Genomic DNA, 12,398 nt, shown 5'->3' with positions numbered 1-12,398 from the left:
TCCCTGCTGAAGTAAACAGAGGCTGGACAGACATCTGACTGGGATGATTTAGCGAATCCTGCTTTGAGCAGGGGGTTGGACCAGATGGCCCAGGAGGTCCCTTCCAACTCTACGATTCTATGATTCTATGAAAAGCAGGCCCAAACCATGATTCTGCCACCACCATATTTGATAGTGGGGATGGTGTTCAGGGTGATGAGCTGTGTTGCCTTTACGCCAAACATATCATTTGGCATTGTTGCCAAAAAGTTTGATTTTGGTTTCATCTGACCAGAGCACCTTCTTCCACATGTTTGGTGTGTCTCCCAGGTGGCTTGTTGCAAACTTTAAATGACACTTTTTATGGACATCTTTGAGAAATGGCTTTCTTCTTGCCACTCTGCCATAAAGGCCAGATTTGTGCAGTGTACGACTGATTGTTGTCCTATGGACAGACTGTCCCACCTCAGCTGTAGATCTCTGCAGTTCATCCAGAGTGATCATGAGCCTCTTGTCTGCATCTCTGAGCAGTCTTCTCCTTGTTTGAGATGAAAGTTTAGAGGAACAGCCAGGTCTTGGTAGATTTGCAGTGGTATGATACTCCTTCCATTTCAATATGATCGCTTGCACAGTGCTCCTTGGGAGGTTTAAAGTTTTGGAAATCATTTTGTATCCAAATCCGGCTTTAAACTTCTCTACAACAGTGTCACGGGCCTGCCTGTTGTGTTCCTTGGTCTTCATGATGCTCTCTGTGCTTCAAACAGAACCCTGAGACTATCACAGAGCAGGTGCATTTATACGGAGACTTGTTTACACACAAGTGGATTATATTTATCATCATTAGTCATTTAGGACAACATTGGATCATTCAGAGATCCACAATGAACTTCTGGAGTGAATTTGCTGCGCTGAAAGTAAAAGGGCCGAATAATAGTGCACGCCCCACTTTTCAATTTTTGCATTTCCACATAAATTTAAAATAACCAATACATTTTGTTCAACTTCACAATTGTTTTCCACTTGCAGATGATTCTTCACCAAAAATTTACATTTGGTAGCTTTTTGCTTGAAGCTTGATATGTGGGAAAAGGTTGAAAAGTTCCAGGGGGTTGAATACTTTAGCAAGGCACTGTAGACTAAGGCTAAGATCACATTAGCGTATCTGTGTGCAGCGTATCATCTACATGCACAAACACATGCCAAAACACATTTAAACGCATGTTAAAGCTGCTGTGTTTTTTCCACGTCAGCTCACGCATGACGCCAAAAAAAGCTTCATGTGCATGCATTTGTATGAGTTTTTGCATGCGTTTGCGTTGTTTATGCGCATGCGTTCTATATTTCCAGGAGGATTTGGGTATTCGGACAATGCTTTTCCAGTAGAATTTCCTTGACACAAGCCACACTCAATGGGCATGTCTCATGGGAATTCTATATATAGACTCTGCAGAGATGAAATCCTCGTGTTTTGCTGCTGTATGCAGCTGCAAGATGGATTTTAATTTGGACATTGTAGGGATTGTACTCATTCAGGTGCAAACGGGAGTCAATCAGGCGGTGCGCTCCTTTAAAGTTCATAAGGTTTATTGCTTCATAAACCAAAAACAACACATCACCAAAAGAACTAGCCTTCAGCTTAGGAGGAAAAAAAAACATAACTGTCCATTTCTTCAGGCTCAGTCCTGGAGCCTCAACACACACAGAAGGCTTGTCCTTCCCCACATACAGCACTGTGTTTCAGAGTAGTCTACATTATAAAGGTATAGCCACACCCACGAACTCAGCAGCTGACTGGTCACATGATTATGACCTCACTACAGGTCCTTGCAATACATTAGAATTATAGTGATATCCATTAGAGCTTATGTGTACTAAAGAAACACTCTGGGCTTACATTACAGAGAAAAGCCATCTCTGAGACACATACCTCCCATCGACTATACGACCCTTAGCCACGCCACAACAGCATCAATTTTAATCTTTGCCACTGAAATTGGCTTTTGCATTCGCTGTGGCTTGTGAAGAAAGAAGAGAAACATGGAGAAGACATCGTCGTCGCTATTTGCAACACCCCATTGTTGAAGTCTGAGTGAGCCGTGAAGCCTACCACTCATTGTACACCGAGCTGCGTGAAAACCAGCAAAAGTTTTTCGACTACACAAGGATGTCGAAACAGAGCTTTAATACTACGTGTCCGAGGATCCATCACCAGGCAGGACATACAACTACGTCGAGCAACTCCTGCTGAGGAATGTTTGTTGGTGACCCTGAGGAACGTAATTTTGAAAAAAAACAAAAACATGTCATTAGTATTATTGTTATAAAAGCCATATACTCATTTTTTTTTCCATTTTCTGTTTGGCAGATTCCTGGCTACTGGGGAGACCTTAAGATATCTACATTTTCATTTCCGAGCTTGATTGACCTCTCCCAGGCCCTCTGCCGCTGGCGAGCAGACCCAACAAAACCAGGGGCAAAGGGCTGGGAGAGGGGAAAACCTGATGGACCGGCTGCCTGTTCCCCAGCCTGTGAAGCCTGCCTGGTTGCTCTTTCTCTGGTGGATGATTGGGACTGTTTGTGTACGATTCAGGTTCTGTGGTGCTGCTCCAGGTTCTGTGTGGAAAGTAAATTAAAAACATTACTAAAAAAATAAAAAATAAGTTTATATAGTAAAAAAATTACACATGGCCATGACTAAAGTTTACAGTAATACAACACAAAAGATACTCACAACCGCAGGCCTCAGGAAAGACAGCAGGCAATGGTATTTGTATTTTGATTAGTGTTGAGCATTCCGATACCGGGTATCGGCCGATACTCGCTGTATCGGAATTCCGATTCTTAGTTCCGATACTTTTTTCATATCGAATACCGGAATCGGAAGTTCCCATAATGCTAGGAGCCCGCTCGTTTTGATTCAGCCAATGGGGATCCTCAGAAGTGTGGGCACATCCTGTTAGGCATGTAGGCATGTTAACTACTGGCATGGCTGTGATTGGCTGCTGAAATGATGTCATGATGCACTATAAAAACCGCAGCAGCCGCCATTTCGGGTTCACTCTGCTGTGAATTCAGTTCGGGACAGGCTGCTGTTGAAGACTGTGAGGGACAGTTAGAAATAGCGATCATCAAACATATCTATTGCTCTACCCAGGCTACATAATCCACCACTGTAGCATTTTTGTAGCCCAGCAGCGCTGTTTTAATAGCTGTCTGCAAGGGCTGTGTAAGTGCAGACCCACGCTGTGTAGTGTGTCCTGCAGGCATGTCTGCTTGTAGGCCGCCCAGCGTGTCTCTGCCTCATACACATTTTTCTTTTATTGCTGCTTTTTTTTTCTCCTGTATAGTGTGCTTCCATTCGTATCCATATACGTTGGTTGCAAACACTAAAGGAGTGGACAGCGGAGCCTTTCAGCAGCCTTTCAGTGCTATAGCCCATTTCTCTGCACTGTTTTTGGCTGTCTGATAGGTCTCTCTGTGTGTGAGTGCAGCTCACGTTGCAGTGTGTTCTACAGCCACCGCTGGTTGTAGTCCGCTCAGCGTGCGTCACTGCCTCATACATAGTCCTCTTTTTGCAGCTAATTTGTCCAGATTTTTGCTCCTATATTAGTGTACTTCCATCCGCATCCATTGTCATTGGTTGGTTGCAAATACTATATAGGATTAGATAGAGGAGCCTTTTTGCTGGCTTGTGCCCTTCAGGGCCAGCCAGGCTAGTATCACCCTATTTTTTGGAGCCTCATCAATTGCATTGTAGGTTAGCTTCCTGCATTGTAATCGCTCCAAAAAGTTTGTGATACTATAGCTTTCAAACTTTGGTCACATCCTTTTCTTTCCCCCCCCCAAAAAAAAAAGGAAATAAAGTTCACCAAACACTCCACTTTACAGTTGTGTAGGCCACATTAGATCAGATTAAAGTGTAGTACACACACTCTTAGCCAAATTAGTGTTTCTTATACTGGTTAGCAGGTGTTCAGGAATAAGAACACTAAGCCACCCCTTTTTTACTTTTCTGCCTATCTTTATCAGTCTACCAAGATGAAGAAGGCAGGGAGTAAGGCACATGGTCGTGGCCGTGGAGTTTCAGCAGGGAGAGGACGGGGGGATTCAGCAGGGAGAAGACGTGGGGATTCGGTGTCTGCTGCGGCCACCAGTGACCCGGCATCCCCCACTTTTACCAGGCAACAGTCTTTCATGCGCAGCTTTGTAGGACCTCGCCGTACCCCACTGCTGCGTGACGAACAAATTGAAGCCGTTGTCGGAGGGATGGCAGCTAACGCATCCACTTTAATGACTTCCGCATCCTCCCAGGGCCAGAGTACTGAAGAGCAACCATCTGTCTCTTCACCACCTGCCAAATTGCCCAGGCAGTCTGAGAGCCCTGGACAGGAGCCATCTCAATCTTTACTTCTGTTCTCAGAATCTGTTGGCTTGGAAAGAGGTGGCCAGCCAAGCAGCATTCTAGAGCGTGAAGAAGAGGGAGTATGCAGTGATGCGCAACTGCTTTGTCCCTCTGAATCTGAAGAGGCGGGTGGGCCAGTGCCTATTGTCAGCACACCTCAGTGCTCATCTGATGATGATGAGACTCAGTTGCCAATTTCTGGTGCGTACGGTGCTGGCGAGACAACCCAGGACCAGCCGGTGCTTGAAGAGGGGAGTGGAGATGATGAGGTCCTTGACCCATCATGGCGTCAGCTACAGGAAGGTGGTGGGAGCAGCTCTGAGGAAGAGATTCCCTGAACGGCCAAAAGAGGAGGGAGAGGGCGGGGGCAGACTTGGTTGCCTGTAGCCTCCACTTTGGCACCCGTGAGGAGCAATCCTCTTCCAAAACACAAAACGGGCGCTCCCAGGACTTGCAGTGCGTGGTCTTTTTTTGACACAGTTGCAGATGACATTTGCTTTGTCAAATGCAAGCTGTGTCATCAGAAAGTTAAACAAGGGAAAAATGTGACCAACCTCAATACCACAAATATGTGGAAACATGTGCGTACCAAGCACGAGGTGGAGTTACACAGACACACTGAAGATGTAGGCCAACCTTCAGCAGCACCTACCACCTCTTCAGCTCGTGTTGGGGCTTCTTCCTCCAGCTCACACACAGCTGGTTCGGCTTCCTCACTGGAACGCCATGGAAGAACCTCTGCCACTGTTGTCCAGAGACCCAGTGAAATTCCACCCACTGAGCCACGTTCTCAGTCATCAGCACACTCCCAGGCCACTCACCAGCAATCGTTAGCACAGGCATGGGTGAAAAAGCGGCCATACTCGGCAAACCATCCCCGAGCACTGGCTCTGAATGCCGGCATTGCCAAACTACTGGCCCTTGAGATGCTGTTATTCAGGCTGGTGGAGACTGACACCTTCCGGAACTTGATGTCATTGGCAGTTCCACAATACAATGTGCCCAGCCGCTTTTATTTCAGCAGGCAAGCTGTCCCTGCCCTGCAAAAGCATGTGGAGGGAAAAATTAAAAACGCGCTACTAAACGCCGTCAGTAGCAAGGTCCACCTGACCACCGATGCGTGGACCAGTAGCCATGGACAGGGACGATACCTTTCCCTCACTGCCCATTGGGTCAATGTTGTGGAGCCGGGTACAGATCTGGAGAGTGGCTCTGTACGTATTCTGCCAACTCCAAGGATTGCAGGAATGCAGTCTGTACATATTGAGTCCTCCTCCTACTCTAGCTCCTCGGAATCAGCACTGCATGAGCCTGTTAGGCCAGATATGAGCACAGGTGTGGCCAAACGTCAACAGGCCGTCCTTAAATTAATTTCTTTGAGGAATCGGAGCCACACAGCACAGGAGCTCTGAAATGCCATCAAGCAGGAGAGCGATGTGTGGTTTGTGCCAGCGAATCTCCAGCCAGGTTTGGTAGTGAGTGACAATGGCCAAAATCTAGTGGCAGCTCTGGGCCTAGGCAACCTCACTCACATACCATGTCTGGCACACGTGCTCAATTTGGTCATGCAGAGCTTTCTGAGGGACTATCCGGATCTTGATGCACTGCTGCACAAGGTTCGCCTAAAGTGTGCTCACTTGCGGCATTCCAGCATGGCAAGATCGCGCATTGCATCTCTGCAACGCCGATTCCGCCATGTTCCGCCAGAACATCGCATCATATGTGACCTCCCCACCAGGTGGAATTCAACTTTACATATGTTGGAGCGGTTGTGTGAGCAGCAGGCAGCAGTAATGGAGTACCAGCTGTATCAGGTGCAAACAAGTCGCACTGTGCGCCGGACACACTTCACCACCACTGAGTGGGCCACTATGAGGGACATCTGCCAAGTTTTGCGTGCCTTCAATGACTCCACACGGATGGCCAGTGCAGATGATGCACTAGTCAGCATGACTGTCCCCATAACCTGTCTGCTTCAAAAAACCTTACAAGCACTAAGTGAGGAGGTTTTTGAAGAGGTCGAGGATGAGCAGTCAGAAATGCCATCTGCTTCTGGCAAGTCTGCGCAACGTGCTTCCACACAAAGGCCCAGGCAGGGGACACTTAGTGAGGAGGATGACGAGGAGTCAATGGAGGAGGAGGAACACATCTCTCCAGAGGAGGGAGGTACACAAGGCTCTAGTAGTCAGTGTGTACAGCGAGGGTAGGGTGATGCTGAGCAGGCTGAGATGCTGCCTCAAGCTGGGGACAGCGTTTCCGGTCCAGTTGGCAGTCTGCAGCACATGGTTGATTTCATGCTGCAGTGCTTGTTAAATGACCGCCGCATCGCCAACATTCTCCACACGGCTGATTATTGGGTGTACACCCTCCTAGATCCTCGCTACCAGGACAACTTACAAAGCCTCATACCACAGTTGAACCGGGAGCGTAAAATGCGGGAGTACCAAGAAACACTTGTGCAGGCCATCATGTTCTCCATTCCCCCCCGCAAGTGTTGCTGATAGTGCGTTTCAAAGCAGCCATGTGGGTGGAGGCAGTGGAGGAAGCTCTGCACAAAGAGGTAGCAGAGGCAGTGCCGCAGGACAAGGCAAGGCCAGTATGGCCCAAATGTGGAAAAGTTTTGTGGGACCGCCACAAACGGCTACACCATCACAGACGGCTCCAGTCAGCAGGAGGCAACGTTTCCGTCAGATTGTGACAGACTACTTGTCTTGCCCTGTTAGTGTACTCCCAGACGGCTCTTCCCCGTTCAAGTATTGGGTCTCTGAGCTGGATACATGGCCAGAGCTTAGCCAGTATGCATTGGAGGTGCTGGCTTGCCCTGCTGCCAGTGTATTATCGGAACGTGTCTTTAGTGCTGCAGGTGGTGTGGTAACAGACCGTCGCACGTGACTATCCGCCGATAATGTTGACCGGCTTACTTTTCTGAAAATGAACAAGGCCTGGATCTCACCTGAATTTGCCAGTCCTCTTCCAGAATAAATAATTGGCTGGCAACAGGATCCAGGTCTCCTGTGGTGTTCATGTTTCTATGACCTGAACTTTATTTCCTGGGCTACAGCAACGCCCATTGTTGCTCAGAAGTGCTGTCCACACAGACAAAACACTCGCTCATGTGTAAGTGGGGTTCACTAATGTCAGCTGATCCCCTGCTGTGTGTACGGCAAACTCTCCTGCTGCCTACAACTTCTGACTACCTCTGATTTAATATGTTCTCCGATTTGTCCTCTGTCTCCACTCTGTTTTGAGTATTTCCTCCAGCCTACAACACCGCCTGTTTCTGCTCTCAAGTGCCGTCTGCACAATCAACACTTGTTCCTGTGTTACCTGGGTCCTGTAACATCTGCTCATCTCCAGAGGTGAGTCCGCCAATGTCTCCTGCTTTGTCTACATTCCCACTACTTGTAGTGGAAATGTGGACAGAGCAGGAGACATTGCCTGACTCACCTCTAGGGAGAAGCTGCTGTTACAGAACCCCAGTAACAAAGGAACAAGTGTGGGTTGTGCAGATGGCATTTCAGAGCAGCAACTGGCGTGGTTGGAAGCCAGAGGAAATACTCGAAACAGAGTGAAGACAGAGGCCTAATTGGAGTACGTTGACAGTTAGTAGTAGTCTAGAAACAATCGAAAACTGCCACCAAGCAGGCCTCAGCCTACTACCTGATTTTCCCTGGGCTCCGACACTGCCAGTTGGTGCTCAGAAGTGCTGTCCACACAGACAAAACACTCACTCATGTGTAAGTGGGGTTCAGTAACGTCAGCTGATCCCCTGCTGTGTGTATGGCAAAGTGTCCTGCTCCCTCCACAGTCAGACAACCTCAGATTTACACCTGGCTCCAAGTAGGCCTTGGCCTACTACCTGATTTTCCCTGGGCTCCGACACCACCAGTTGGTGCTCAGAAGTGCTGTGCGCACAGACAAAACACTCGCTCATGTGTAAGTGGGGTTCGGTAATGTCAGCTGATCCCCTGCTGTGTGTATGGCAAAGTGTCCTGCTCCCTCCACAGTCAAACAACCTCAGATTTACACCTGGCTCCAAGTAGGCCTTGGCCTACTACCTGATTTTCCCTGGGCTCCGACACCGCCAGTTGGTGCTCAGAAGTGCTGTACGCACAGACAAAACACTCGCTCATGTGTAAGTGGGGTTCGGTAACGTCAGCTGATCCCCTGCTGTGTGGAGGGCAAACTGCTGCTGCCTCCAAATTGTAACTACTTCAGATTTAAACATTCTCTGATTTGGCCTCTGTCTCCACTCTGTCTCTAGTATTTCCCCTGACCTCCAACACCACCAGTTCCTGCTCATAGTTGCCGTCCACGCATTCCACACTTGTTCCTGTGTTCCTGGTGTTCTGTTACGTGAGCAGATCCCCCAATGTGTCCGGCACTGTCTCCTGTGCTGTCCACCTTCCCACTGCAAGCGGTGGGAATGTGGACAGAGCAGGAGACAGTGGCAGACACACATCAGGGGATCTGCTGACATTACAGGACCCCAGTAAAACAGGAACACATGTGGATTGGGCAGACGGCTGCTGTACGCATAAACTGTCGGTGTTGGTGGTCACGTGAAATCCTGGAAACAGAGTGGAGACAGATGCCTAATTGGAGCACGTTGACAGTCTGTTGTAGCCTACAAACAATCTAAAACTGCCACCAACTAGGCCTCGGCCTACACCATAATTGTCCCTGGGCTCCAACAACGCCAGTTGGTGCTCGGAAGTGCTGTCCACACAGAAAAACACACTTGTTCATGTGAAAGTGGGGTTCGGTAACGTCTGCTGATCCCCTGCTGTGTGTACGGCAAACTCTCCTGCTGCCTCCAAAGTCAAAATGCCTCCGATTTACACCTGGCTCCTAGTAGGCCTCGGCCTGCACCATGATTGTCCCTGGGCTCCAACAACGCCAGTTGGTGCTCGGAAGTGCTGTCCACACAGAAAAAAACACTCGTTCATGTGAAAGTGGGGTTCAGTAACGTCAGCTGATCCCCTGCTGTGTGGAGGGCAAACTGCTGCTGCCTCCAAATTGTAACTACTTCAGATTTAAACATTCCCTGATTTGGCCTCTGTCTCCACTCTGTCTCTAGTATTTCCCCTGACCTCCAACACCGCCAATTCCTGCTCACAGTTGCCGTCCACGCATTCCACACTTGTTCCTGTGTTCCTGGTGTTCTATTACGCGAGCTGATCCCCCAATGTGTGTCCGGCACCGTCTCCTGCGCTGTCCACCTTCCCACTGCAAGTGGTGGGAATGTGGACAGAGCAGGAGACATTGGCAGACACATCAGGGGATCTGCTGACATTACAGAACCCCAGTAACACAGGAACATGTGTGGATTGGGCAGACGGCTACTGTACGCATAAACTGGCGGTGTTGGTGGTCACATGAAATCCTGGAAACAGAGTGGAGACAGATGCCTAATTGGAGCACGTTGACAGTCTGTTGTAGCCTACAATCTAAAACTACCACCAAGTAGGCCTCGGCCTTCACCATAATTGTCCCTGGGTTCCAACAACGCCAGTTGGTGCTCGGCAGTGTCTTTGGCATGGGTACTCCCTGTTGCCCAGCCTGGTTCCAGCACGCCAGCTGTTTCCGGGTAGTGTCAAGGTCACTATGCCACCAATCCGTTGTCCTGTCGTCTTGCGGCCGGGTTAGCCGACTCTGCGGTGCCTGCAGTTTAGGTGACTCCTATGTGGGCTGCGGGAACTGGCACTGAAGGCTGGATCCGTAGTGCCAATGGGACATGGACCCCCTGTAGGACTGTGGGTTTCGGTAACTGCGGCCGGCTTGCGGCCTGGCTACTTTGCTTTGGATGGGTACCTTTTTCTACCCACCCGGGTTCCAGCACTGCCAGCTGGTTCTCGCCAGAGCCTTTGGCCTAGGTGCCTCCATCTCGGTATCCGAAGGTCCAGCACCGTCAGCTGGTCCTTGGTAGTGCTTTCTAGCACAGGTACCTCCTGCTTAATAACTGTGGTCCAGCAACGTCAGCAGTTCCTCGGTAGTGCCATTTGCTCTTGTAGCTTTTGCTACCCATCTGGGTTCCAGCACCGTCAGCTGGTTCTCGGCAGTGTCTTTGGCACGGGTACTCCCTGTTGCCTAGCCTGGTTCCAGCACGCCAGCTGTTTCCAGGTAGTGTCAAGGTCACTATGCCACCAATCCGTTGTGCTGTCATCTTGCGGCCGGGTTAGCCGACTCTACGGTGCCTGCAGTTTAGGTGACTCCTTTGTGGGCTGCGGGAACTGGCACTGAAGGCTGGATCCGTAGTGCCAAAGGGACATGGACCCCCTGTAGGACTGTGGGTTTCGGTAACTGCGGCCGGCTTGCGGCCTGGCTACTTTGCTTTGGATGGGTACCTTCTGCTACCCACCCGGGCTCCAGCACTGTCAGCTGGTTCTCGCCAGAGGCTTTGGCCTAGGTGCCTCCATCTCGGTATCCGAGGTCCAGCACCGTCAGCTGGTCCTTGGTAGTGCTTTTTAGAACAGGTACCTTCTGCTTAGTAACCGTGGTCCAGCACCGTCAGTTGGTCCTCGGTAGTGCCATTGGCTCTTGTTCCTTCTGCTACCCATCCAGGTTCCAGCACTGTCTGCTGGTTCTCGCCAGAGCCTTTGGCCTAGGTGACTCCATCTCGGTATCCGAGGTCCAGCAACATCAGCTGGTCCTTGGTAGTGGTTTCTAGCACAGGTACCTCCTGCATAGTAACCGGGGTCCAGCACCGTCAGCTGTTCCTCAGTAGTGCCATTGGCTATTGTTCCTTCTGCTGCCACTAGGGGTTCCAGTACTATCAGCTGGTTCTCGCCAGTTTCTCAGCCTTCTTGTACCTTCTGCTACATTTCCAAGATCAAGCTTTTTGAAATTGTCTTTGGTAATCCTTATTGATCTCCATGACGACGACCCTGATGACGACGACCCTGAAGACCACACCAAAGAAGACCAGAAATATGACTCTAAATCATAAGACCAAGAGGACAAAGAACATGAAGACAACCACCAAGATACAGAACAAAAGACAGAAGAACAAGAAGCAGAAGAAGCAAAAGCAGAAGAACAGAAAGCAGAAGAGCATTAAGCATAAGACTAAAAATCAGCATAGAAGAAATCAAAATTATAAGCAGAAGAAGACTAAGCAGTTAATGGGGGTGAGTCCGTTCCTCCTCGTGGTGCCCCTGGAAAATGCCTGCTGCTGCAGGCCAAACTGAACGCGGACAAATCCTGTTGTAAATCTTTTGTGACAGGCAGAACGTAAGGTGTAATCTTATAACTTTTATAGATAAGTACTACAGGAATGCCTGTCACCAAAAGAAAATGAAGAAAAAGAAGAATAGGAATAAGATGAAGAAATAGCATATGGAAATTAATAATAGCTGAATAAGAAGAATATGAAGAATGGAAAAAAAAAATTAATGGGAAGAAGGTGAAGAATATGAATAAGGTGAAGAAAAAGTTGATGAAAAAAATGCTACTACTGCGGATCATGAAGGAGAAAGTGTGGGAGAAGTACAAAAGAAGGTGAAGAGCATGGAAGTTGTGAAACATACATATCTGACAAAATATAAAAAAAGTTAACAGTCAATATCTTTTTAACTCCGAACGTCTTGAAAAAAAAAATTGGAATTAATGATATGCCATGTGATTTGAATAAACCACTCTGCCTTTAATGTCTCCTCCACCTCCCACAATACATTCTACATGACTCTTATTTGTTTTCAATTACGTAGAATTAGCCAACAAGGAAATAAAGGGCTTTTTTTAAATTCCGATACCGGAAGTCCCATTGACTTGAATGGGACTTCCGGTATCGGAATCGGCGATACCCGATATTTTTTTCGTATAGGGCGATACCATCCGATACGATATTTTTGGGTATCGAACGGTATCACTCAACACTAATTTTGATATCTTTGGAGCAGCACCACTTCCAACCCGAATCTCCTCTCTCATATCCTTATTGAAGCAATCCTTCATCGAACACCAACAGACTTTTACTCTCTTCACTGTGAAGGGGGAATTAAAAAAATAAATAAAT

The sequence above is a fragment of the Dendrobates tinctorius genome, unplaced genomic scaffold (assembly GCF_039654945.1).
Source record: "Dendrobates tinctorius isolate UK_male_01 unplaced genomic scaffold, ASM3965494v1 ptg000022l, whole genome shotgun sequence".
NCBI lineage: Eukaryota > Metazoa > Chordata > Amphibia > Anura > Dendrobatidae > Dendrobates > Dendrobates tinctorius.
Note: the sequence above shows the minus strand (reverse complement) of the source record.